Genomic DNA, 24,080 nt, shown 5'->3' with positions numbered 1-24,080 from the left:
CACTTGGAAATGGGAATCTAATACTGAATGTTAAATTTCTTGATGCTTTAATGTATAACTTTTCTCTCTGTCTGAGCATTCATTAAAGTTTGCAGCATCAAAGGTATTTCGTGTGTTTATAGATCAAGGAGAAGGGCTGGAGGTGATTATTTGGATTCAATTCTAGTTCATTCATCCATTTTATGAATCAAAATTAAAATATTTTTTTCACTTTTAGTCTCAACTTTGAAAACATAAGTACTAATTCTGCAGTATTCCCAAGTGATCTTACATCATTTTCAAATGACACAAAGGCCATTCTAAAGTCTCCAAGGATGCCAGGCATTGGCAGTATTCTCATAGCTGGTCATCAGCACCCTGCACAGTTGTGTGTGTCAAAGCCCAGAGGGTGTTAATAGCCCTGAGTGCACATTTACACAATACCAAAATGATGAAAAAGAGCCATGCACTGGCAATTTACAGACCAAGTTTAAATTCCCAAGGACTCACTGGCTGATTTATAGTGTGTGCTTTTATCATCTTGTGTCATTGTAGAAGTCAGGTATCGATTTGCATACAGTGGCTGTGCAATCATTTGACACCCAATCAAACATTTGAAAATAAAAGAGGATTTCAAGTGATACTAATAGTATTTGTGGTATTACTAGGTTGGACAAACTGTTCTTTTATTTGGGTTTTAATGTATTAGCCAACAATCATAAAAACTCTTGAAACTTGGGCTTAATTGTAGTGGGGTCAATGTGAGCCCTTCAAAAAGCCTGGCGGAGTTCATTTCCATTGCTACAGGGTAGAGTAGCTGTAATGGGATTATTCTTTCTCAGGCAGAATCCCTGGATTTCTATTCCATTTCAAAATGCAAATTTCAGGAGATGATAGTTAAAGGCTATGTTACTGACCTAATTTCTCTGATGGCTTAAATTCGTTTATGTTTTATGCTGCAGATTTTTATGCTTGAAATTGTAAGCTCATGTACTGTGCCCTATATTCTGGTGCATGACACCTCAGCTCCACACAGTTCCCTTAGAGAATCTAGCGAGCTTTTGAATGATTAGTTAGTTATATGAATGTCTGCATACATATTTAAAATTGAATAAACATGAATGCCAGCTTTGATTTATGTCATGCTTAATAACTTCATTATAGATTAGTTTTCCACTCTTAAATATCATGGTTTAAGATAATTGAAACTACTTTTATGCATTCCTTACTCTTTTCCATTAAGGTAACTATGGAATTTTGTTAACAATAAAATTGTATTAGTTCAGATCTATTAATTGCTATACTTAGTTCTGAAATGAGGAATTTGACTAGAAAGAACTATAAACAATTAAGAAATGTCTATACTTACATTATGCTACATTAAAATGAGCACAGATATTAAATGAATCAATCCACTTTGTAATGCCTAACAGAAAAATCTGAGACTGGGTATTTTTATAGAACAGAAATTTATTTCTTAAAGTTCAGTAAGTGGGAAATCCAGGAGAGAGGGGCTGTATTTGTCCAGTGAAATTTTTCTCATTTCTTCCTGACACGGAAGGAGACATTTCATGGGTAAGACACACGCTTTAGCAGAAACCCCTTCCTGTAATAATAGCAGCTGTCACGTCTTGATGGTCTCATTTTTCCACACTGTTACACTGAAGGTTAAGTTTGAACATGAAATGTGGGGACACTGTCTACCATAGCATAATCTCAATGAGAATTTCTTCAAATAGTGTTGCATTTGGTGCTCGATATGTGCAACTGCACATTCCTGAAGAGGCCTTGCCGGGGAAAGGTCTATGGGAAAATAAGGGTGGTATCCATATGTTTCAAAAGGGACTTTTTCCACCAGATGATCTATTTCCAATTGGTATGGTTTTAGTATTGTCCAAAGATCTAGTTGCAGGATTAAGTTTTGGAGTCGTGTGGGCGATGATAGGGCTGTTAGGAGGTATGGTATAGAGGAGGAAGATGAGGCCATTGGGACAGAGCCTTGACGGGGATATCAGGCTTTCAGTCGCTCTCCCTTCCCCTTTCTGTTTCCTGGTTGCTCTGAGGTGAGCAATTTCTTCTGTCAGTGCTGCAGCCATGGTGTGGAGCTCCTCTGCCAAAGCCCTGCGAGCAATGGGCCAGCTGACTGTGGCATGAAACTTCCAAAAATATGAACCAGAATAAACATTTTATCATTACAAATTGCTTATTCCAGGTAGGTTGTCAGAAAGAATAATGAAAATCTGGTTATTCCATTGCTATTCTATTGGTATCTCTTTTTTTGAATATCTTAGTTGGCAAGTGGAGTGGGTGAGCTAGATAGGTATTGCTTGAAAGAAAAATCTATTATTTAGTCATATTATATATGTACTGTAATATAAATGAGAACACATTTCTACCACTCTTGGGATTTTCATAGTTTTAAATATGCTTTTTATGTCATTTTGAAACCTATGGCCATCATCCTTAGTATATTTCTATTCCCAATTTCCTCCTTATATATCCAGTAGAAATCAGAAAAAGCTCATTTCTCACTTTTCCAACTTCCCCACTGATTAAAGTCCCTATGGGACTCAGTTTACATATGTAAGTAGAGTATTCTGAGATAAAATACTAGCACTGCCTCTTCCCTGCTTTGTTTTCAATATCAGTATGATGTTTGGTATTTGGTGTCTATTTTGTGAAACTGAAGTAGTAAACATGAAAGAAGGGTCGAGAAAATTAGGTTTTCAATTTCAGCAGCCATTTCTCTCTCCTGTATGGTCTCCCATGGTTGTCACCGGCCACATGGGGCTAATGAGAACTTGAAGTGTAGCTGGTCTGAATTCAAGTATAATGTAAGTATAAAATACACACAAAATACAAAGGTTTAGTATGAAAAAAGAAGAAAGTTATGCCTTTGATATTTCAATATCAATTATATATCCAAATTATAATATGTTAGTCACTCAAGATTAAATATATTACTCATTTTACTTGTTTCCTTTTACTTTTTTAACAGGTGACTTTCAGAATATCTGCTATTGTCTTGGTTACTTTTTCTGTACTACTGAGACAAAATACCTGATGCTTGCAATTAAGTAAGGAAAGGTTTATTTAGCTCAGTTTTTGGAGATTTCAGTTCACACTTGGCTGGCTCCAAGGCAGAGTGGCACATAGCACAGGGGCAACTGTTCATGCTGGTGGAAGACAGCAAAAGCAACAAGAGCAAAAGGGAGGAGGGGTAGCAAGCAGCCTCTTTCCCTCCCTTACATATGCAAACTATCTGCCCCAGGGGGGCGTGTAGCACTCATGCCCATAATCCCAGCATTGGACCATGGATCAATCATAAACTCTAGAAGTCCACCCCATGACTGCATGAGGCTTTAGGGGGACATGCAGACACAACCCATAACATCTATCACATATGTGGCCTGCCTTTGTTTCTAATATTGCACTTCTGCGGGGAAGCACTCTTGTAGACTTTTTTCCATGAAAAATTGTGTTTAGGCCAATAAGATTTAGGTTGACAGTTACTTAAGGCTGAAAGTTTTCCTCATTGTTATCAAATATCATTTTTCAATTACAAACCCCAGTATAGACTTTGCTAGACTTGTGCTCATCCAAATGCTACATTCTGGTTGTTATTACTTTTAAACAAATATGTCTTAGACAATAGATATAAGACAGACCTACGTACACATCCATGCCTAACTCCTGTTGTATGTAGACATTATATAAATTATTTAATATCCTTGAGCCTTATTTTTCTAGTTTTAAAACAAACAGTATAATACCTGTTTTGTAAAACTGTGTTAGGATTAAGTTATATAATTTGCTTGAAATGGAGCTGATCTATGGCCTGGTACATACACCTGGTAGTTGTCTCAAATTATGTGTTTGTCAGCTTTCCATTACTATAACCCGGATATAAATCAGTTTATAAAAAGATGTTTTTGCTTTTTTGGCCCATAGTTTCAGAGGTTTTAGTCTATGATTCATTGTCCCTGGCATTTCATGTCAGGGATGAGGCAAGCATCACAGCAGGAAAAACTGCAGTGGAGAAAATCATTGAACTCATGGCCAGAAATCAATGAGAGAGAAAAGGGCAGGATCCCACCAGCCCCTTCAAGGCGTTCCCTCAGTGACTGGAAGACTTCCCACCAGACGCCTCCTCTTCACGTTCTCACCGTGACAAAATAGCGCCAAGCTGGGGACTGAGCCAACTGTGGACTTGAATCATGGGTGCGTGGGAAACATTTCAGACCCAATTAGAGCCATACTGCAGCATTTATTAAAAAAGGGATAAATCTTGGGGTTGCCAGCAGTGTGTGGGTCTGTAAAAGCGTAAAGGGAAAGAGTTATTAGGAAAATGTGCAAGTTGGTTGCTGTCTATGGTGGTAAAAAACCAGTGTAATGGTTCAGAAGGGCTCTGGTAGGAGATGGGGTTTGATTCTCATGCTGTTTCTGCTGGGCTGGAAACAGCTCTCCCAACCATGGCTGTTTCCTTTTTCTTCCTAACGTGAATAAAGACTGAAATTAAGGACAAATAAAATCTGGGAATCACAAAAAAGCACTATTGTGGAAAATAAAGAGTGTGCGGATGATCTTACGGAAAATTAGCTTGTTTGATTTAGAGAATCTATGCACTATGAGTTTTTTTTTTTCTAGTTTGTGTTGGCAGAACTGCTCAGGAAGGTAGTTTTGCCATCATATCAAATGTTCTGGAAGGAAATGGGAGTGCAGAGCAGTGAGACCATACTAGTAGATGGTATTGAGGCTAATACTGGAGAGAAGTGAGCCCGGGCAGGCGCTCTTGGAAGGAAAAGGGAATTCACAGAAATACACTCGTAATCATATAAGTGCATTCTCCCCTCCCCAGCACACAGTCTACATGTGGTCCAAAAAACAATCCAAATGAGTAGCAGTAACATTACTGAGATACATGATTTAATAAGAGAGTCGGGGCCATTGCAGTCAATATTTCAAATGTGGCATTCTAAGGAGAGCACAATTGGGAGAAAGAGAGGCTTAAAATGGATTAAAATTTAAACAATTCCCAATCAAATGAAAATGTTCTGGGAATAGTGCCAGAAAGTGTTGTTGAATTGGTTTTAATATAAGCATTCTAAATTTAACCAGCTGGAATTATTTGCAATTTTTTGGAAATTATATATGTGGATGTTGTATGGATATTTAAAATACAATATTTATTCTTTAAAGAAATGGGCCTAGTTGTTGCTGGCTGAGGCACTGGGATATACATATTACGTTCGGAATATAGAATCGCTGAATGTTAAGCTGAGATGGAATCTTAGAGGTCAGTGAGTATGATTCTATTTCTTGTTGACAGGGAGACAGATCTGGGGAAACTGAGGCTTGCCATCAGCCAGTGATTAGCTAGCTGAGTTGGGACTGGGACCCTGCTCTGCTTGTGCCCGGGTGAGGGACTCTTCTTACAACTCACAGCTGCGTTCCATTCCCCAGAAACATGGCGGGTGCTGCAGGCTTGCTTGCTGCACGCACAGGCTCCTCTGACGACCTTCCTCTGAAACAGATGAGCTTTTTTACAACAACCTAGGGGAAAGCTTAAACTAAAGTAGCGACAAATGTGCAAGGCACCAAGAAGCACAGTCACAGGCTGGAGAAGTGACTTGGCATCACCAACAGCACAGCGATTGTCTCTGGAAATAAGCTGAGGTTGTGCAAGTGTCACGTCCACTGCCTGTACTATCCTGGTAAATGTTGGATTGAAGTTCAAATAACAAAAAATAATCAATTTGCCTAAAAATTTGAGAGAGGAGCCCGAATAATAACAACAACAGCTGCAACACAACAACAAAATCAACATCAATAATAATAAAAGATACTGTGCTTACCCCCACTTTTTTATATAAAGGTCAATTGCAAAGCAAGATATAGTGAAGCAGGAATATTCATGTGAATGTCATAATGTGCACAAGTATGGGTATGCATATGTGTACATGAGTGTGTGCCTGTGAGTGCGTGTGTTTGTGTGTGTCAGTGAAGGGGGCTCAGAAGAAGGAAGGGCTCAGCTTCTTCCCCCAGTGACTGTGCTTAATATTCTGAGATGTCCCAAGGTGGTTTTCATTTAAAGCAGAAAATGTAAAGCTAGGAATCAAGATGAGAAGAAAAGGTACTGGCTAATGTTCTATGACTATAATTACAGATAATGAGATTTCCACTTGCTTTCATTATTCAGTGTTTTTTATTTTATTTCCCCCTTTGGGGATAGAGCTAGCATTTAAGTTGTTTTTGTGTCTGATGGTAACCTAGTATAATGTCTTGTGCTATATATCTTTAGGCAAATAAATAAAATTTACTCTTTCCTTACACCGCCCTCATATCCTGAAAGTCCAGTTATAGGACCTGTGTTTGCCTTTTATTCTACCCACTGGTTTACTGTTAAGGTGAATTCTTCCAATTTAGAAACTCTCCCAGTTCTGGGAAATTTTGAATTATATTCTTAAATCTCATTTTACTCCACTATTTTATTTTCTGCTTCTGGAGCTCTTACCATTTTTTTGAATTCCCCATATTGATTTATTTATATAACCTCCCTTTCTTTATTCCTAAAGTGACCCCCCATTTTCTGACATTTTAAAACATTATGAATAGTTTTGAATACTTCATTTCTACCATTTTATTTTTTATGAGAGTTTCTTCTAAAATTTAGTTAACTTCCTATCACCTTGTTTTGAAATTCTGTATCATTTCTATTGTTTTTGTGTTGTTTTGTTTTTGTCTTGGTTGTTATTTGCTTTCTTTTCTCTTTAAAATAAAAAAGAAAAAGAAATAATAGATGATAAATTTTAGTTTTATTTATCTTTTCTATGAGAATTTTCTTTCACTTAAAGGATTTTCTGCTCTGTGAGGATATTATATGGTTTGAGTTTGCTTTGTTTTCTGCTTTGCTTCCAATTTCTTTTCCTCTTTCATTTGTTAGGGGATTTTCTCTAATGGCAGATGATTATTGGCTGTCCACTCATGTTTGAGAGTTAGGCAGTAAGAACCTAATTGTGTATGTGTGTGTATGTGTGTGTGGTTGTGCCTTGTGCCAAGATAACGAATTATAATCTTCACTTTAGTGTGCTTGGCTTGAACTGTTTCACTAAACTGTCACATTATCAGAAAATTTATATTCCTTTTTTTTTCTTTTGAAATGATGATTCCTTAGAAAGGAATCCGGCAGTTTTCCATGTGGGGTGTATCAGTCTGGCTCTCAGTGTGTGCAGTGCAAGGCAGGAGCAAAAGGACTCCACATGTAGACCTCCACTTGCAAGACCGGAAGGCATTTCTCCAGACGTGAAGCCCCACTTAGAGAGTTGGGAGCCATTCCTCCACAGATAGGCTTCCCCTCATCGCCTGATTTTCACCGTGATACCTTGTCCTCAGCTCTAGGTAGAGTCCCAGGGTCTCAGCTTCAGTTCCTCTATAAGATACTTTTCTTGATGTTTATTGTAGAAGATCTAGCACCCAGCTGTATGGGCGGCAGGGAGGAAGGTGATGGGTACTGTTTCTTTAGCGCTATCCTGTGCTTACAACTTTTGGGATGTCCTGTCATTCTGCTCATCTAATTGGCAGCCCTAAGACCATCTCCACTGTAGATCTGGTTTTTCTTTCTCTTTTTTTTTTGGTGTTCTACTTTTGGTGTGCCACAATTACCACTATTCTAGGCTTCAGAACTTTGCTTGCTGTCTTTTCTCCAATTCCCCTTTCTTTGAGGTTACTGAATGCTGCTGTGCTTATAAATTTCCCAGCTGTTTTTTTAATAAGGTATAGTTAGAGAACACAAGTTTAGTGCTTCTTTAATCAGCCATATTTTACTGGAATAGATCCTCCAAATAAAAGTCTGGATTAAGTGTGTGAATGAATTTAAAACTATTGAACATATTTGCATTTTTGAAAACTCTTATTTGTGTTATTTATAATTTTTATTTTGAATAAAATTTAAAATTTCATAATTGCCCTTTTAGTAAAGTATGGCAAATACCCATATTTTACAGAAATAGATACCAAAATATAAAATCTGGTTCAAATACATGAATACACTTTAATAGTATTGATATATTTTGTCATTCCTGGAAAGTTTTGTGTACTTTGTTACAATATAATACACTAAAAGCTATGCAACAAACTATTATATGCAATACAAATTATACTCAAAGTATAGAATTTTGTGAGTTTTGATATGTGAAAATATTATCACAATTAAAAAATAAGCACATGTGTTGCTCCAATATTTTTGTGTATGCCAAGAACATTTCATTTATGAATGATTTTAGATATTACTTAACAATATTGAATCATTTGTCCTATGAACATAGTATTTTACTGCTGTGTTTTTCTCAGCAATACTTTGAAGTTTGTAGTATGAAGGTCTTATACCTTCCTTTGTAAGGTTTATCCACGAGTCTATCATATTTGCTGATATTATTGCAAATGATTTTTTAAAATTGTTTTTTTGGTACCAGGAATCAAACTCAGGACTTTGTGGTTGCCAAGCAGTTGTTATGCCACTGAGATATACTTCACACTCCTTAAATTTCAATTCGGGTAATTTTTAGTATACAGAAGCACAATTAATTTATCTATTGTCTTGGTTACTTTTTTCCCATTGCTGAAACAAAACATCTGGCACACAAAATTAAGGAAGGAAAGGTTAATTTAGCTCACAGTTTGTGGAGGTTTCAGTCCATACTTGGTTGGCTCTAAGGTAGAGTGGCACATGGCAGAGGACAACAGCTCATGGATGCAGTAGACAGCAAAAGCAACAAGAGGAAGAAGCAAAAAGAGCAAGACTCTTTCCCTCCTTTATATTGTATGCAAGCTATCTGCTCCAGGTTAGGTGTAGCACTCACACCCATAACCCCAGCATTGGACCATGGATCAATCATAAACTCTAGAAGCCCACCCCATGACTGCCTGAGGCTTTGGGGGGACATCCAGACACAAACCATAACATCTATATTGGAATAAATTACTATACAGAAATGAAATACAATTTGTTTGTCTATATTTGTGTAGTTGGGTACCACTGATAGACACATTTATTAGATTTTGTAACTATTTTGTCAATTCTATCAGATTTTCTACATACAACATCTATATTGTCTGTTAATATGAACACTTTCCAGTCTGGATATCTGTTATTTCTTTATCTTGACTAATTCCATTGATCAGGAATTCCAGCCCATTATTTTTCCTTTTTTTTTTTCTTTTTATTAGCCATGTTTGCAGTCCATAATGGTTACATTCCTCATGGAGAGTTGGTACATATACAGAGCATATTTTAAATATATTTCATCCCCTTCTCCTCCCCTGTTCCTCTCTCTCCACATCTGGATCCTCTTCCTTTTTACAAAATATGTTTCTTCCTATTTTCTATTATCTATCTTTTATTTTGCTCTTTATGGCTTGACTTTCTTATATATAAGAAACAATGTGATATTTAAAATTGTATATCTGATTTATTTAATTTAAAATTATGATCTCAAGGTGCATCCACTTTTCTATAAAGACTCAAGTTTACCCTTCTTTATAGCAGAGTAGGTCATCAGCTCAGATTTTTTAGGAAGTGATGAGCATTCTTACATCTAATCTTAAGAGAAAAACAAGCAAATTTTACCATTAAGTAAAATGTTAGGTGCAACTTTCCCACACATGTCTTTTTTTTTTTTATCAAATTGAAGAAATTCTTTTAAATTGTGAGTTTGCAAACAGTTACCTTTTTACTTTTGGTGAAGAAGGGTTGCTGTCAAAGGCTAATTTAGTATCATAAAATCAGTTATAAGGGATCTCCTTTTTGATTGTTAATATGATGAATTAAGTTGGTTAGTTTCCAAATTTTAAAATTGGTGTGACACAATCACTGCTATTTCTAGGCTTTGAATTCTTGGGATAAACCTCAATTTGATATAATGAATTATCCTTTTTATACATTATAACAATTCATTGTTTACTTTTTTGTTTAGAAATTCTGTATTTATGTGAGGTGTCGTTCTGTACCTTTTTTTCTAGTAATCTGCTTGGTTTGGTATCAGAGTAATGCTGACCTCATAGTAGGAATTGAGATCAGTTCCTCCTTGCCCATTTTGTGGAAGAATTTGTATGGAATTGCAGTTATTTCTTCCTTAATGTTTGGTTTTATCAATTTTCTTGATAATTTCAAAGAATCAGCCTTTGATTTCAATAATTTTCTCTGCCAATTTTCTCCTTTATTGTTTTGCTTTGATTTTGGCCCTGATCTTTGTTTTCTTTCTTCCACTTTGAGCTTCATTTGCTCTTCTGTTTCTATGTTCTTAAGATAGAATGAAACATAGTTAACTAATTCATTAACTTGAAATGATTATTCTTTTCTTAAATAGGCCTTCAGTACTTCAAATATCTTCATATGTAATGGTTTGGTGACATCTCATTTTAATTTCAATTGTTTGTTCACTATTTTTAAACATGTAAATTGCTTAGGCAGTAGTATCTTGAATTTGTCTAAAACTTTATATTTTTCAGGGTTTAAAATTGCTTTGTTCTCCCTCAGAGTAAGAGAAAAGACACATTTATTAGTCAGTTGAACTGTGAGCAAATATTTGTGCCAAGCACTGCACTGGCCACACTAGCACAACTTAAGCAGCAAAAAATGTTCCTCCAGACAAGGAGTTTTATTTCTTTATTTGCAGAACAAGCATTTTAAAGATAAAGTGCAAGCTGGGCTTGGTGGCCCATGCCTGTAATCCTAGCACTCAGGAGGCTGAGGCAGGAGGATCCTTGTGAGTTCCAGGCCAGCCTGGGCTACAAAGTGAGCTCAAGGCCAGCATGAACTGCATAGCGAAACCCTATCTGTACATGCCAAGTCCTTAGTGTCTTGACTCCATGTTAAAGTCCCTCTTTTCTACCATAGTATTTCAGACTAATCGTTTTTATTATCTGTAAAAAATGGATATTACTAAAACACACACATTATTAAAGATTCCTTAATAAGAGCATTTGCTGTTGTTTACATAGCTGCTGTGAAGCTGACTGACTGATTATAGATTCACTGAGAAGAGACATAGAACAGTGTTAAAACCACTTGGTTGAGAAAAGATCTTTTCCACCAGCTTCCCTTCATCTTGGACCAATAGCTTTCGTTTTGTGGTTCTTAGTTTCCATTTTTTGGGGGAAATGTGAGACCTAGTTTATATTTCTCCTTACTGTTAGAAATTAAAGATTTAAATTTTAAGTATTTATTGAGAAGTTACTATGGTGCTGCATTGGGAATTCAAAGCTCAGGTAATGGACAATAATTGTACTAAAATAATCTGAGTATTTTTAAATGCCATTGTGAGTGATATTTACCAGTAATGCTCTGGAATATTTGTAGATAATTTTGTGTCTTCTCCCTCCATGAGACATTTGATAATGTACGGAGACATGATGGTAACTCCCAGAGGGCGACTCAATTGATATCTAGTGGGTAGAAGCGGAGAATGTTGTTGCACAAAAATATTACTTGGATTGAAGTGTCAATAATGCTGAGATTGAGTAACTTTCTGTACTCTGAATATTCACTGGAAAAGCCATGGAAGGAAAGATCAGTTTCACTCAGAAGCTATGCTTTTCCATGAAGCTCTAGCAAGGTTACTTCTAGAGAATCACAGCACAAACAGGATTAGGGAGAAGGGAATCAGGATTGTTTATGTAGCGAGTAAGGAGAAACTCCATGCATTAGAGAGGAGGGCTCACATATCAGCTAGCGAGTCAGACTGGTGCTGTATTGTGGAGAACCTCAAATACCAGGATGAAGACTTCTTATTTTATTTATTAGACATTGGGGAGCCATTCAATGGGCTTCCTTTGGAGTAAGCAGTGTTTTAGTTAGATTAGTCTGGTAGTGGTCTGAGGATCTATTGTAGTGGAGAGGCTGGAAGACAAACAGGAGGTTATTATAACAATCAAAGCTTGAGGAACTGAGTATTAATTCAAGCAGAACCTTGCTTAACCATGGTGCCTGTACCACATATCCTTGTCTAAATACAATTACAGATGAGGGTAAAGCCATACAGCACCAGTAGCACCAAGTCATTTTTTCACACAAATACACAATAAACAATGGTTTCTAGTTTATAAGTGACAAGGATTAGCTAAGGTCATGTATTTGGGTTTTACAACAAATGTGTTTCATATGCTAAAAATTATAATTTTTATTTCACTAGTATAAATAACAAAAAACTGGAATTTGCAGACAGATTATCTTTTTATCAGTTTAATATTGGATCTTTTTTATCCCTGGTTTCAGTGTACTCTTCTGAGACAAATGTCTTTAAATGCTGATTCTTTGAAACAGAAAGCAAATAAGTACATTGCTTTGTAAGCTTGCCACCACGTTTGTTTCCATTTGTCTTGGGAAAAATAAACAACCACAAAACGTTCACCCCTCAGGCGCTCAGTGGGAGGTGAGGTGACACTATGGGGGAGTTTTTACATTGCTCAAAAGTTCCACTATTGACTGGATATCAGTAAGATAAGTACAGTCAATACCCTTCCTTCTTCATTTTCTAATTTCCCATGGCTCTGACTGAATAACAACTAACTTGTTATATCAGTGTAATTAATGCCTTTAAACTTAGAATTAGACCAGAGAATTGATCCTCTGAAGTTTAGAAGAAGCAACCTTGTGACCATCACTGCCAAAATAAATTGTTCTACACAGTTGTTATAATTACCTAGTTGTACCCCCTTTGTAGAATGACCCCAGTAAGTATCAAAGATATGGATGAAAGGTAGTCACTGTAGCCTCGCAAACATATTGGAATTAATTTCTGTCCTTGTCAACTGTGAGCTTTTAGAAAAAGTGGATATTTTAAATGGAAAGAAGTAAATATTATTTTGTTTGATATTAGAAAGGATATTATGGGAAATATTTAATTTAGAAAATCAGCTGCTTTTCAACACTGCTGTTTTGAAAGTACTGATGTCTTATTCAGATATAGGTTTAAATTGGAAAGAAAAATATTAATAAATATTACCTACAAAATTAAACTTTTTTGTCTTTTTGAGACAGAGTTTTGCAATGCAATTCAGACTGGCCTTGAACTCACTTTGTAGCCCAGGCTGGTCTCGAACTTGCAGTGATCCTCCTGCCTCAGCCTCCTGAATGCTGGGATTTCAGGTGTACGCCATCATGCCTGGCCCCATATTAAACTTTCTCTATGAGGAATCTATTGACATGATTTAAGTAAATAGGTAACTTGTTTTTGATCTGTAAAGTAGTGTAAGTAAAAGGACCAGCTATCATTACCTGTGATCATTCTGCTGGTGAGGACAAAATATACCCCAGTAGATCATTCTATTGATCTGAACATAGTCTTATTCTGTGACAGACATTGCATAAAGGATCAGAAAGATGATCTCTACCAACAACATCAGGAAAGATAAGAGAAGCGATACAAGGAATAGATGTGCATTCATGTGTACTGAATCAGCTTCATTTAGCTAGGTCATTTGGCAGTGCTGGTCAAAATGCTTCCTTTCTTTGTTTTCATGTGCACGGAAACTGTAAATCGGAGCTGTTCACAAAAGAAGAAACCTGAACAAAACATTATTTCCTTAGCATTAAGAAGTACTTTATGGGGGGGGCGGTGAAAAGATGAAAATGAACTCGGCTTGGACCACTCACTACAGAATTAAATTCACTAGGGAGTTGAGTGCCAATCACCGAGGCAAAGATTTCCTTAGAGTACTGCTGCAGTTAAGTAGGAAGATCTGGAGCCGACTTAGGTTTGATGGCATCACTGCCTGTAGTCATACACAGCCATTTTTTAGGGCCATTTCTTAGGAGAAATTGGCTCTTACTCAGTATTGTCCCTTATGCCAAGATCTTGCCTAGGGGAAGTTAGTATTGCCTGGCTCATAACAATCACAGTCTACTGTCCTGCCATTTACTGCTCAGTTTGAGGATGTGCAACCTTGTTTTGAAGTTTATAGTGCAGAAGTCTGATAAAATAAGCTACCTCAGAACTTCTAAAATGGAAGAAAGTTTTACATCAAGATACTGGCTTTTTAAGTTACCTAACACATCTGTTTTGCACTATGGTCCCCCATGCAGGACCTGATTTGGGAGGCACCGTTGTAATTAGACCATAGTAGAGAATATTCAGATTGGTTTGATCATGTCTGAGCTGGAACACATAGTTTGAAAGAAAGTATTTTCACTTGGAAATCATCCTAGAATGATTTGTTCCCCTTAGACTCACAAAGGCTCAGAGTGTTCACACTGGGAAAAATACTGTTATATAATGAAATGAATATTCTTATATTACATAGAAATGTGAATCTTGGGGTTATGTGGCTTTTTAGTTTAACAAATTTTATTAATGATACTTTGGCTATATAAAATAGAATTTAAAACTTAGTCTGGAGTGCAAAATAACAGAAATGTGAGATAAAAATGATACATGATTAAGAGAATCTGTGGATTCCAAATATAGCCTCTGGGAGCGATGATAAGTTAAGAAGCCCAGAAGTGTTGATGGAGAAGAGATATAGACCGGGGCAGAAGAGTGAGACTCAGGAAATTTTATTAGATAAGGGTCAAAGAAGATGAGTGATTAATGAAAATTTCTCTATCGTGATGATAATTGAGGAACATTGCAAGGAAAAATGATGTGTATACATTTCTTTTAAAGATTTTCTTATTTGGTCCTATGGTATAGTGTCTTCACATTTTTAGTAAGAGATACAATGGAGTTGAGTTAATGGTACTCTGGAAGGAGCAGAAGGAGAAAGTCTATTTTTGCTTGAGATCTGTAAGGAAGGCAGAGCTGTAGTGTGCAAGAGAGTGGGACTGATTCCAAACTCAGACTCCAAATTTGTAGCTGAGTCAATAGTCTAAGGGATTTTGTGAGATGCTTGATTTCCCACTCTAGTGAGCTCAGGAGGACTTAGTATTTTATGTAGATATGAAAGGTAAGGAGGATTCCTCAGGACTGGAATATTTTGGAAAACTTGCACATATATTAGACATAATCCCAAGTGGAAGAGGGACACAGGAAAGGGAAAGGATGAGGAAAACCCAAAATTCATAGTCTTTTTCTTATCCTGTCACATACTTCAGAAAGGTTAATTCAGGTTAAAATGAATCCAAGGACAGCCTGGAGGAAAAAAGAAAACCTTGAAAAAGCAACAGGTAAGCAACAATGATTCTGAGAACAGAAAGATGTAGGTTAAAATTGGGTGTAACTATGTTCTTGATCTATAGCAAGGGCTTTATGTAGCACTTTTAGGCTTTTATTTACCAACATCTAGTAAAGCCACCTCTTCTTCTTCAAGGGATTTTTATCAATCTAATTCTACAGCCAGCTGGGGGCATCTCCTGACAAAAATGATACTCTTGACATTCTCCCAAAGACAGAGGTGAAGGCTTAGAGATGAAACCACACATGTGATGTACTAGTTGTGGTCCTTTCAAGGGCAGAAACTATAGAAATTATATGTGTAACTATGTAAAGGGATTTATTAGGTAGACTTAGAGGATCAGAGATCGAAGAGTCTAAATGACTGTCTGTGGGATCAAAGGTGGAAGAATACACAATGGCTAGCTGTACACTGGGCAACTAGAAGGTCCAGGCTACAAGCCTACTGCTTGGTGCCATCCACATCTGGAATGGACCTTCTTCCATAATTTTGTTAGAATGTCAGTCATCCACAGGCACACCCAGAACTGTGCTTTACTAATCTGTCACGTAGTTCTTACCCTGACATATCACAAGTAATGGTCACAGTCCATGCCTTATAAGCCTCGCCACCAGACTCCACCTTCTTAAACCACACTTAACCTCCAAATACAACAGCAAGTCCATAATTCTGCAGGATACAATGATCCTGCATGTAACCAGAAACATAACAATCCCTTGCACAAAGTCTCACTAGTTCTAATATTTTTCAGAAGTCCAAGTCCATGGATTTTCTGAGACTCAGAGTAAACTCTTACCTGTGAACCTTTGAAAAAATAAAAACAAACACAGAAGTTACATAAACTCAAGGTACAATGCCACAAAGGTAAATGTTCCCATTCCAAAAAGAAAGAATGTAGGAAGAATTGGACTAATGCAAGACCTAAGTCAGCAGAATAGACATTAAGGCCTGTATCTCCATGTATAGTACACAGAGCAGGACATGATAAAATGTGAATTACAAGGGCTTGGCAAGTTTCACTGCTTTAGCTTTGGCAGTTTAACCCACTTGGCCTCTCTCTTGGGCTGGTTCCATTCACACTTTGCATGTTTCCTTGGTAGGTAATTCCAAATTTCTGGCATCACTGACTTTCTGGGGTCTTTACTATACCTTTGCCTTCATTCCTACCGCTTCATACAATGCTGTTTGCCTTACCTTCCAGACTTTTCTTTGAAATCTGGGTGGAAGTATCCCTGATCCCATAACTCTTGCATTCTGCATGTCAGTAAAGTCAGCATCACCTGGATGACAGCAAGGTATGTTATTAGCAGATGCAACCAGGCCTGCTTATCCTGCTTATCCTGAGATCTCTGAATACCTGAATAGTTGAATATGGATAAATGAATCCTGGGAAACCTATTCTCTAAGAAGTTGTTCTTGAGCAAGTGTCCTAGGGACTCTCTTATTAAAAACAAAACAATTCAAAAGGCTGACATGACTGTACCATTGAACCTACAATGGATGGGGTCTTGGTGATTCCTAATACAATCTCAAGGGATGCTCTTGTCCTTGTACAAAATACCTGGTTTCTTATTAACAGCCATAATGTCTTTAGCAGCCATACCCATGTTGGCTTTAAACATGATTCATTCTGGGCCAAAATTTAAGTTTTTCAAATTTTTCTCATCCACTTTTTGTTCCTGATTGTCACTATAAATCTGACTAAAAGCAGCCGGCAGTATCCATGCCACAGCCTGAGTGTTATGCTGTCTTGAAATTGCCTCTGCCAGATTAATTAGTCCACTACTCTTAATCTCAGTCACTTGCACAATCTCAGATTATGGCAAAATATAGACAAATGTTGTGCAAAAATATAAAATACTCAGCATCTAGTCCAACCACCAATGGAGTCCGTATTCCTAGTGGAACCATCCTGAGCTTGGCACAGCTCAGCTCACAGGAGGAGAACGTTTATGTTGCTCAGAGTTTCTGTCATGGTTACTGGATCCAAGGCAGAAGCATCATGGGGAAGAGCAGAGTGGAGGAAGCAGCTTAGTTCCTAACATCTGGATGGCAGAGTGAGTAGAAGTGCCACAGTGGAAGTGATGAGACACTGGACAAGACTCCAAGGGCACACATCGTAACCTACCCAGCCACAGCAAGCAGTGCATACCTTCCCAGCCCTGGGGTGGATCCCAATGCCAGTCAAGCCAAAACCTCACCCTGCCACACAGATATTATCAACTAGAAGAGCAGAAAAAGGGAATGAATCCAGGGCAGCAGGAATGTAGAAGATAATTGGAACAATGTCCTTTACATTTTTAAAGTGTAAACTCTAAAGTAGGTTTTGAGAGGACAATTGCAAAAGTGCATTATCCACTTAGGTATATTTACTAGTATTTCTTTCAATATGTATCATCAAGAGATTACCTGAAAATATGACAAGCAGTCTTCAGAAAATGAAAATTTTCAGAGCAAAAACAAATATAAAGCTTTCTATAATAGCTGGAAAATTTAACACTCTCAGGTTTAGTTTTCTCATCTCTGAAATGAAGAAGATAGAATAAATGAATTCCTGATGCTTCTTGTTCAAAGATTTTATAATTTGATCATATTTATTACACAGAATTTAGTAACATTGAGTGTTAATTAAATTCAATGCTCTTTACAGATTCTAATGATACTAAGTAGCTTAAAACTGATTTTTGCCTCTAAATATCACAAAAGTAATTGGTAAAATAGGGCCTACAAATTAATGAAAAAGTATGAATCTCATGCATAAGCTTAGATGTAAAAATATTAGGCAAATTTTTGTTCTTTGAGAAGTAATTTAATGTAGTGTGAAAAACTTAATTTCATTAATCTGGGGCTATTTCTACTCTTCTGCAGAGTTGTAACCTACATAGTTCCGAGGGCCTTTACCACACCAAGCCAGGATGGATCCTGGTATGCAGTTATAATTCATATACATTAATATTAAACATCCAGGTCCCAATCTGCATGGCTTCCTGGGCTCTGTGACAATGTGCTGCTTCCTTGCCTTGTGTGGGCCACAGGCAACTTTCTCAGGAGGATTTGTGCCCCTTTCTGACCCCTGCCTGAGAGGTACACTGCGCTGAGGAGTCTTTCCACCATGTGTCTTCAGGGACTGGGTGCTCTAACGGATTGCAGATGTTGGCTCCCTCTTCTTGCTCAGTGAATCATTACACTGCAGTGAATCATTTTCACTTCAGATTTTTCCAGAGATACTCTGTTTAGGTATGTGAACTTTCAAAGTTTTCTATGGGAGTTTGTCTTTGGAAATACCAAAATAAGGAAGACTTTCAAGCTACTTCTTGGCCTGCCTCCTCTGTGACAGGGAACTGCAGAGTCTGCTGCCATCTCCAGAGAAGGGGAAATAAAAAGGGACAGTGCACCGAGATAAAGGTTACTGTCCTAAAAACTTGACTTGGTTAATGGCTAAAGAACAATAGAAAGCATAAGATAATAACTTTCACTTACTGGATGTGCATTTTAAAAAATTAATAGTGCATTGTACTTCTGCATGATTACAATATGTAGACTTTTGCAAGAGTTCTGAAGGGGTCACTTGGAGAATCTGTGAAAGCGGGATGAACTGTTGGTCTCTTCTGAGACAGCCTGGAAGATGTCAGTCTTCTTTACAAATTAACAAAAAAGTAAGAATTAATTTTTAGGGAGGAACCGCATGAGCATGCCAAATGAGCGTGGGTGGCTCATGAAATGGAAAAAGTGGAAAATTGCTGCTCGTGTTCAGTGAAGAACAGTGGGCCAAGGGAGGAGTGAGCAGAGAGCCACAGAAACAAATAGACCCTGAAAAGCACCGCTGTACATCTGAGGCAAGGTCGCCACGCTCAGCGATGGGCCCTGAGCATGGGCTTCCACAGACTGTGTCTGGAGGGAGCTTGCACTATTCTTTGTCTAAAGGTTTAGTTAGTTTTGTAGGTGAATAGGTTTGAATTTTGAGAGAAAGATCTCCTGATGCGTGATGACTTGCCAAGAACAAAAAGTAACACTTTTTTCCTCAAGGCAGAGAAAGTCAGAAGTGTGTTTTTACGCTGAGGTAGCTGCCCAGATGAAAGAAAGCGTGGCAGTATGAATGTAAAGGAGGTGTCAAGATGGCCCCAGCAGATGATTAGCACAACAAGTTCTAGTGTGAATAGTCTTCAAATTGGGTTTATGGTAGCTGGAACACATAAGGTTGCAAACACAAGAACCAAGGGGTGGTGTGCCCAGAAATGAAACCAGCCCAGTGAGTTTGTGGTTATATAAAGTTTATGTGATCATTTAAAATTTTGCATACAAACACTTCTGTATCTATGAGTTTGCTACTGTGTTTTAAAAAAATTTTTTCTATTTATTGTTGTTTTGTTTTTCTTCTGGTACCGGGAATCGAACTCACGACTTTGCACTTGCCAGGCAGGTGCTGGGCCGCTGAGCTAAATCCCCAGCCCAGAAATCTAGTTTCCTGCAGCCACAGCTGACTTAGTCTTGCAGGCTATGGAGCAAGATTTGCATTTATTTATTTATTTTTCTGGTACTGGGAATCAAACTCAGCACCTTGCACTTGCCAGGCAGGCACTTGTGCCACTGAGCTAAGTCCCCGGCCCTTGTTTTCTATTTAGTGTAGACCTTTTTGAAGATCTCAGTCTTTTTGGAGAGAACACTGAAATTTCTAGGTTGTTTCAACTGAACCCTGGGATACCTCTACCCCTAACTTAAGCTTGGCGAGCAAAAGGATGTTACATGTCTTCAGGGTCAGAGTAAGGACTGCAGCTGTTTATCAGGTCCTGGGTAGGACAAAGCGCAGGCAGGAGGTTTCCCTAGACCAAAAATAAGCTATGCTAACTTCTGCACACATACTCTGGAGAATGTTCTAGAAAAGAGAAATAGCCATGGTGGGGTTTGCTGGAAAAATTTGTGAGATAGTTTTGATTTGAAATAAAGCTTGAAATATGCATAAAAACTCAGAGAAATATTCTTAAGAATTAAAATGCTATATCTATACATATTAGGTGCAACATTGAATTCATTAAACACAGCTTGTTTTAGGAGCTACCTTGTAAAGTTGTGTTTTAGTACAACTAGCCTGGTTTCTCAGGTTAGGCTATATGTGAATAAGAAAGTAGGGAAAATAACTCAGAGTTATCACTATTAAGTGAGTTGATAGTGCATTAACAGGGTATATAAAACATTCCACGAAAGTAATTTTTAGAAATCTGAAAACCTGACCAAATCATGGTTTTAATATGCTCTTTTACGAGTTATGCAAGGGAAGATAAATATTAGCAAGCAGCAAATTACTGTGGTTTAGCCGATAGTTAAAAGAACTTTGACCCAGTCTTCTATTTCATTAGTTTCTTATGCATATGTATATTTTTCAAGCCTGTAAACTAGAAGATTGATCATTGAAATATAGATCTGGTAACTTTCAGATGCTTTGTTCAGGGTCAAAAGCTTTCACTTGAGAAAGAATAGCTTCTCAGGCTTGTCACATTTCTAATTAGCCCTGTGACCTGGGGCAAGATCTTTGATTTCTCTGAGTGTCACCTTATTTTGAGAGTTAAATTAACATCCACTTTGAGAAAAAAAATCGGGCTAAAATCTCCTAGACTACCAAAAGTATGGCTAATGCTGCTTGCAGCTTGTTTTCTTGGCCAGATGTTTTCTGTAATCTTCCTTAGGCAGGTCTAGATTGTAGACCTGGGATCGACTGGCTGATGGCAGAATATTTTCCCTGATCTGCCCTTCCTTAATGTAGATTTCACCTCTGATGGCCCAATGAAGTCAATATTCCAATGTCTCTTCTAGCATTAAAATAGCATGATTCTATGTGAAGCTTTAGAAATGCTAGTGCTTTTAAAAATCAATTAACGTATAAATTTCTAAGGTAGAATGAAAATATAAAGCAATATAATAAGGGGTACAAGATACAATTCCTCTCATAAGGAAAACTGAAGCTGTTTGCTGTATGTGAAGCATCAATAATTCATATTTCTATATGTGAGTCTTCCTATCTGCATAAAACTTTTATGAGTTTTCTTATTTGTAAATAGAGGAAGGGTTTCTCATCTTCTCTCTATTTTATCTTTCTCCTTCAGAGATATTACAGCCCTGATTCCTCTCTGGGTGAAATACTTGCTAGCATAGCAAGTTGGTGTTTGCATTCTGTGTAAGCAGTTTGTTGGACATGTTTTAAATGGTATTGAGTATGGGCTGGGGATATAGCTCAGTGGCATAAGTGCCTGCCTGGCAAGCCCAAGGTTGTGAGTTTGATCCCTGGTACTGCAAAAAAAAATAAATAAATAAAAAATAAAAATAAATAAATAAATAAATGATACCAAGTAAAAAGGAAGTTCTGGGTTTTTATATGAGGTGAGAGTTTAGAAATTTTACCTTTGTTTCTACTTCAGGAACACCTATTTTTCACTTTTAAGCTTCTCGATGTAGAGAAAACCTAAAGTTTTTAGTGACAGTGACATTTCATCACATTTGTATATTTTCCTAACCTGCTTTAGAAAGTGTGTAAGTTAACACCAAGAGGAGGGTGAATAAAAATCACCACCTTTTACATTGATCCTCTGGAAGTATTACTACTCACTGTAGTGGGAATTCAAAATTTTGATTGTATTTGTAACAATAGAAGTTATATGGTCATTCTGGAATTATTACATATTTATAGTGTACAGATTACATGATATTTATAGCCCTAATTTAATAGTAAATGCAGTTTCCATGCTGCAAATGGCTATTAAAATCATGGGAACTATGGAAATTAGACTTATTTGGGCTTCTTTGGCTGCCTGAATTCCACAAGATAAATGCCAGATTATTTTTTATTGCCAGACCCATACTTAGGAAACCATGAAAAATTTGGAATTTCCTAAATAACTGTCACAAAGATACAGTTCAATTTAGATTCTAAAAATGCATTATTATGCAGTTTCTTCCTCCACCCTAAACACTACTGTCTTGCTTTTTCTACAAGCCCCAATATTTCTGCTATGCTTTCCTTATGTATAATATATAGTTCTAAAGATGCTATGACTATGGGTACCTTATTTTATTATTAAATAAGGCAAGAGATAAATTTAATCATCTTAATAACTGCTTATTGCTTGATCTATATTAATTTTTTGTATCTTTTTTTATTTTAAAAAGAAAAAAATTTCAAAACAAGATAATAGGATAACAATGGTTAATATATTGTGTATTGTTATTTTTAAATTAGTTACTCGGAGTACAAGATATTGGCATTTAATTTTGACCTAGATTCTTAGGATTTCAGTAAGTATAAATCATCTTTTGTGAGTTCAAAACTCTTCTTAGGTTGGTGGGCATTGTAATAAACTTTCAGATGTTAGTCTTCCTCAAAGGGTTTATTGTTGTGATAAACCATTTTGAAGACAGATTGAGGTTAAAAAATAACTTTTAGGAAATTATTGTGGACACATCAGCTATAAGTAATAATGCTTGCTCTTCGTTTAGTGCATTTATAAAAGGAATACAGACCAAGGAGTCAGAGATACACTGATGGCTAGAAGTGAGCTGTGCTACTTGTGAAAGTAAAAAGAGAGAAAATGACTGTAGGACTAAGAATTCATGGTATAGCATGAATTAATCAAAGCAGGGTATTTATGCATAGACTATACTATTTCACTGAGCCTTCAGAGGTTTATGTTACCTCTAATGGAAATGATCTGTAGAAGTGTAAGATACATGTCTGTGTGTGTGTATGCATCCATGTGTGAATATATATGTTCATAGTTATTGTCTAGGACAGTGGTACCTCAGTTCACGAATGCTTTTGTTTGCAAACAATTTGATTAGCGAACAAGAGCATCTAGCAAAATTTTGTTTTGTTTCCAAACTCTACAATGGTGACAAACACTACTAACGCCACCTTTCCCACACAAACAAACATGGCTATCTTTTTCAAAATCATAGAACAAATTAAGTTCGTGAACTGAGGCACCAAAATATATCAATTTAACCATATATGTATCTATCTTGTTCTTTGTCACCTATTTATGTCTCTTTCTATCAAGTATCTACATATTTAAAATTTTTTTTTTTAGTACTGGGAATCGAACTCAGGACCTTGCACTTTCCAGGCAGACACTGGTGTCACTGAGCTACGTATTTATATTTGATGTATAAATCTAGTATCTCTCAACCATTATCCATCTAGCTATCCACACAAATATTGTATAGACAAAAACACATTATGTAGCTATCTTAACCCTATTCCAAATTGTAAAGATCTGAAATATTTCTGAAGAAATATATACATTAATTTTCTTATTATCTATATCCCTGTCCCTATGGGTGTGAGTATATCTCTTGTTTATTATAAAAAGAATAGAAAACAGTAATACAATAACAACAACATAGACAAAAACAAAACAAAGTGAAAACAATAAAAATGACACAAGTTTCAGAACAAAATGGTAGGAATTCACAGTGGCTGTTATGTTACTACATCTTGTTATCTTTATTGAAGTTGCTCAGATTACCAGATGTAAGAACGCGAGACTGATCAAACCATTAAAGGAAAGGAGAAAAAGAGTGTATCCTTTTATCTGCAGATTTTCATTCTTTATCTGATATTTATTCCCATGAAATGCACTACACATATAAACATTTTAGATGCACATCATTAGTAAGAAACCATAGTTCATATATCTTCTTCTTTTTCATAATATCACACTTCTGTTTATTGTGGGCATTTACAAGTTTTTCAAGGCATTTCTTTGAAGAATCTCATAATTTAATCCATAAATGTGTGGTAGAATAATGTCTCTGCCTTTTGCCTCATTGCTATATTTTTTTCAAACAAAGGAGTTTTAGGATATATAAACATTAATTTCTGGTTGACCACTTTCCCAAGGTCATATTATTTTTGCTTCAATTAATACTGCATTTTGAACATTTGC

General features: G+C 36.7%; 1 long non-coding RNA gene across 1 annotated transcript in view; it reads right to left on the bottom strand.

Annotated features, from left to right (window-relative positions):
• Positions 1-24,080, bottom strand: part of LOC102022255 — a 113,679-nt gene that overhangs the window by 65,691 nt on the left and 23,908 nt on the right. The gene's annotated exons all lie outside the window — the stretch shown is intronic.

The sequence above is a fragment of the Chinchilla lanigera genome, unplaced genomic scaffold, assembly GCF_000276665.1.
Source record: "Chinchilla lanigera isolate Chin_1 unplaced genomic scaffold, ChiLan1.0 scaffold00006, whole genome shotgun sequence".
Taxonomy (NCBI): Eukaryota; Metazoa; Chordata; class Mammalia; order Rodentia; family Chinchillidae; genus Chinchilla; species Chinchilla lanigera.
Note: the sequence above shows the minus strand (reverse complement) of the source record. Positions and strands in the feature narration are given on the sequence as shown.